Source organism: Acomys russatus, chromosome 25, assembly GCF_903995435.1.
Source record: "Acomys russatus chromosome 25, mAcoRus1.1, whole genome shotgun sequence".
Taxonomy (NCBI): domain Eukaryota; kingdom Metazoa; phylum Chordata; class Mammalia; order Rodentia; family Muridae; genus Acomys; species Acomys russatus.
This window is the reverse complement of record NC_067161.1, coordinates 24,765,573-24,770,742: the sequence shown is the minus strand read 5'-3', so window position 1 is coordinate 24,770,742 and position 5,170 is coordinate 24,765,573. Positions and strand designations below refer to the sequence as shown.

The 5,170-nt window shown below is 40.3% G+C and overlaps 1 non-coding gene across 1 annotated transcript; it reads right to left on the bottom strand.

The window, feature by feature from the left end:
* Positions 1 to 4,669: 4,669 nt before the first annotated feature.
* LOC127208864 (small nucleolar RNA SNORA17) lies at positions 4,670 to 4,801 on the bottom strand. Its single transcript, XR_007833132.1, has one exon. It is a non-coding gene; the product is annotated as a small nucleolar RNA SNORA17 (small nucleolar RNA).
* Positions 4,802 to 5,170: the final 369 nt, after the last annotated feature.

Below are 5,170 nucleotides of genomic sequence, written 5' to 3'. Positions count from 1 at the left end.
ACTTATGTAGCTGACGTGCAGCATGGTCATCTTGTGTCCCCTAACAGTAGGAGTGGGGGCTATGTCCAACTTTGTTGCCTGCCTTTAAATCCCTTTCACCTAGCTGGGCCGCCTTGTCTGGCTTCAGTGGGTGAGGATTCTTTTAGTTCCAATGTGTCTTGAGATGCCAGGATGGGTTGGTACACATTAGGGCCTTCCTTTCTTTAAGAAGGAGGAGATTGGGAAAGGCAGGGGCACGAAGGTGGGGCTGGGAAGAGAAGAGGGAGGGGGCTGGGATCTGGCTGTAAAATGATTAAGTAAAGAAAGAAGAAAAGATAAAAATCCTAAATTTTTGTTATTTAAACACCGACTTCTCCAATTCTTCCCAATTGTCTCTACAATATAGTGAGTTAAACTTTTTTGTAAATCCTAAAATTGTTTCTTCCCCAACATGGACACACTCACACACATACGAAGAATTCCTTCTTTGTTGACAAGGATTCCTGTTCAATTCTCTTGCATTTTTTTTTTTTTTTTTTTGGTCTGTTTTAGAGTCATATTAGCACATAGATTTCAATCAGTACTGATTACTTAATTTACTTACATTTCCTTCTCAGATAGCCTAGATTTATCTTATTCATACTTTTCACGATTCGTCCTCATATGGCAACATATGATTTATCCCATATAACATTTACCTCCATATTTCTTATATTAACACTGCAGAACAAAGACAGACATAAAATTCCCTGGGCTGGATATCTTATGGGGAGTATTGTAATCAGGTATTTCTCCTTCACAACACTGGACACTGGATCTGAAACCTACCACTGCATAGAAATATAATACTATGCATTTATGTTATGTTTTATATTATTCATATTTTAACCCATTTCTTGACAGACAGCAACTGTACATATTTAAATTATACAGTTTGGGACTTTCTCAAGCCTGGTGTTCTCTAAGAAGATTTGTGTTAAAGGTGCTCAAGGTTTTTTCATCCCACTGGTCTTTCATACTGTGTTTAGGTTTAGGATTCTCCTTGTGTTCAGTTTAAGCCTCTGGGACTAGGCTAAACCATGCTGTGTACTTGGAGTCTCCTTTGCTGTAGGTACTTTGCATCTGCTGAATCAATATAAACTCTCTTTGCTCCAAAGCTTACCCTGACCATTGATACTTTCCTGTTCACTTTTCTTGGTACAAATCTATTGGTGTAATTTCTTTTTAAATTAAGGTCCCTATATGAGGTGAGACTTTAGTGGTGAGGAAATTCTTGTGTTCTGGCTGTATTTTCATATTCAGTCTCCTTATCTGAATATGAGCTGGTGTCAAGCAATCAAACAAAATCTGGGACATTGCCCACTTTTTTTTTTTTTTTTACACACAGATATTACAATTACATTAGGAAATAAGAGGGTTTCAAATCAGTGTCTATTTCAAATGCAGTGTCTAACTTAAGATTTAACCTAAGAAAAAGATGGGTTAAACAAAACATAAATGGTAGGAAAATGTCACTTAACTCTGAATAGTTGAAGCTAGAAAATTCAGAGACAAATGACATAATCAAACATGTTAAGAACAACTAATTTGTAAATGAATCTATAGCAATGCTAATCCTGAAAGGCATATGGAATGCATAAACTATCAATTAAAAGCTTCTGTCACAGAAGATATTTATGGTATAACAATGTGCTATGGATACATTTTCTAAAGACACAAACTACTGAATATTACTTAAAAAAGACACTGCACTAATTAGAGAAGTATCTGAAGTTTAAAATTCTCCCAAAGAAAACTACAAGCCAAGAGACATTCACTGGTGAATTTGGTCAAATATTTTAGAAAGAAATAGTTTTCATTCATCGTCATATCACTCAGAAAATTTGAGAGGAAAGAATGCCACCCAATTCATTTTGATTAGCTACTAAACTCAAGACCCTAAAGATACAGATATTTTTAGTACAATTTCACTAAAAACTATACATGCTAGCTGGCATCGGGGCAGATGCCTTTAATCCCAGCACTTGAGGAGGCAAAAGGTGGGATGATTGCTATGTGTTTGAGGCCAGCATGATCTACAAAGTGAGCCAAGGACAGCCAAGGCTACACAGAGAAACCCAGTCTCAATAAAAAGAAAAAGAAGAAGAAGAAAAAAAAAACATGCTAACTAACACTCTAATGAATCTTAGAACAGTAAACCTAATAGTACCAAAGTATATTACATCGTGAGTTCATCCTAGGAGAACAAGGTAGGCATAATGCACAAATCAGCTGACACAACTCATTATAAAAAGATGGAGCAGAAATTCAACAGCAGCTTTGATAGATAGAGAAAAGGCACTTAACAGACTCCATCTTTTATTCCTGATACTTGGGTCAAAGTGAGAAGACCAAGAGAACTTTCTCAGTGTGATGAAGGACATATGCAAAACTCTCAAGATAAGCTTCGTATGCTGTAGAGAGACTAATGCCCCAAAGACCAGCTGCAATGGAAAGACACTTGCTTCAAATAGTTCTATTAGATGCTGTGTTTCTATTGAGTGTGATAGGGGAGTGAAGGGGAGACATGGAAAGAAGAAAGAAGCATCAAGATTGGAAATGAAAGTTGGAAAAGAAAGCTGGCGTTAGTTGCATCTGAAATGAGTCAATTGATTCCGTTAGATGTAAACTAGACACTGAGACAAATTTTATTTCTGTATATAGTCAGTGAACTATCAGATATCAAAAACAAAACACATTGCTCATTAAGATAATAGAGATATTAACTGAAAACCGGAAATAAAAAATATTTAGAATTAACACTACAAAAGTTTTAAGGTTGTGAGAAAGCAATAAAAATCAAAGACTGTGGAATTTGACACAAAGTTATACTACACATAAAAAATTAAACAAATAATAGGTAAAATAAAGATTTCAAAAAATAACCTATGCATTGACAAACAACAAACTTATTTGAATCATGCAGAAGGAATTTAGCAGAGAAATTACTGAATTTTATTTGATATGCTGTGACTGAATTATTAGATAGCTATGTGAAAAGAAAAATCAACGAGGACTCACATTACACCACGTATAGATTGTTGACTGTGGACCATTCAGTTAAACAAAAAGCATAAAGCAGTCCTTTTTAAATATCACATCATGTACTCCAATCCCACTTATCTCCCTCCCCTTCTTCTCATACCTGCTCTCCATCCTTGCAACCTCCCATCCAACAAAGAAAAAATATCTCATTATGAAAGCTGAAGTGCGTCACGCAGTATGCCCCTTTGTCCACTCTTTTTTCCTTGAAAATGTTCATTGCTATGACTCATTGTTCAGGTTTGAGGCCTCTGGCTTCTGCCACTCTATCAATACTGGAATATCACAGGGACTCCTCTCAGATATCCTGTTGTTGCCCTGTGTCATGGAGATCGTGTAGTTTGGAATCTGTAGCCTTCATGCACTCTAGCAGTTCATCAATGCGGTAGATGTTGGAATGAGGCAAGTCAAAGCCCTGGGTCTGGGCCAGAGAGGTATCTGAGCTGGTCAGCACTCCACCTTTACCATTCTCATGGCTTCGGGGCATTTCACCCACATCCCCTGCCACCAGGGCCAGCTATATCCTGCTGCTCAGGTGAGGTACAGGGCCCACCCTCCCAAGTGTTGCAGGTGGTGAGGGGACATGGCCAGTTCTCCCACTTTCATGACCCTGGGGCCAGATCTCGTGTCTTCATAGAGGGTGAGAGACAAGAGAGGGGAGGAGGGTATCTTTCTCTCATCAGTAGCATTGCCCAGCAAACCCCAGAAGACGAAAGGCAGGGCCAGCTCTCCTGGCCTCAGGTCCTTGGGGCCAACTCACCTGTGACCCCCACATTCAGTGGCAGCTCTACTGTGCTGCCCAATTGAGGTGCAGGGCCTGCTCTCTTGTGTGCCGCAGCAGGTGATGAGCTGGGCCAGCTCTCTTGTTGTCATGTTTCCAGGGCCATCTCTACTATAATGCCCAGATGAGGGGTGGGCTAAGATCTGCATATCCCTTAGACAGAAACATATCCCTGGGCAGAAGCTCAGATGAGGGATGTTCTCCTGGCCTTTGATGGTAACAGACCCGTGCTGCTGCAGGACCATGGACCCAAATATTGACCTAGGTGGCAGCAGAAGGCAGGAACATGGTCTCAAGTGGCGTCATCACATCAGGCTGTTCCTCACTACCCTCAAGTCTCCAGTTCTGCTTCTCTTCAATGTTCCCACATCCTTCTGTTTCTTTCTCTTCCATTTCTCCGCCACTTATTTGCTTCTCTTAGTGACACCCAGAGTGTCTGGGTTCATTCCAGGAGTGGTCTCAGGGGTGCTATGCCCTGCTTGGGCATTATGGCACCAAGCAAGAGTCATCTTGAGCATGGTCTGCCTTTCTAGGACTGTGCAGCACTGGACCTGGTGGTCATCTTAGGCTATCTCTCTGTCAGGGACCCATGGCACTGATCTGGTGGTCACCTTGGCCTGCTCCTTCTCTGGCCTGCCAAGATGGCCCCTTACACGGGTTATTTGTCTCAGGCTCACTACCATCTAGGCCTGCAGATTCTTCTAGTCTCTGGCTTGCTCCCTTTCCTGGGAGTTTGTCAGGGCCTGCCTGGTGCCAGACTGGTGGTCATCTCTGGCTAGCTCCGTATCTAGGCCCTCCACTGCTGGACTGGCTTAATTTTTTTCAGGTAATGTTAAGCTTCTTATCATTTAGCTGTTCAAAGGTCAGAACACTGAGCATAGACATAGCCTCTCTCCTTTCTTCCACCTACTGGAGCAAGTGTGACAAGGCAGCCACACCTGCAGCACCTCTAGGTCCAGGATAAAGTAGGTCTTAAAATTCAGAAGGAAGAATCTAAAAGGATTTTTTTAATCTTGAGTGAAGCAGCCATTTTGTAAATATGACAATGAAAGTATATGTACAAAAGGCTAAACTTAAATTTTATCAGAATTAAAAATATTTGTTCCTCAAAGGTCTGTTAAGAAGTGTCAATAAAAAGCACTCGAAGAAAATATTTTTAATATGTGTTCTAATAAATGCTTATGTCAAAAAGACCCAGATGTAGGTCTTTAAAATAGTAATAAGAAAACATAAAGTAGAGTTTTAAAATTAATTAATTAACTAACTAATTAGTCCACTTTACATCCCAGTCCTTGCACCCTCCCTCCTCTTCTCCCTGTCACACCCTTC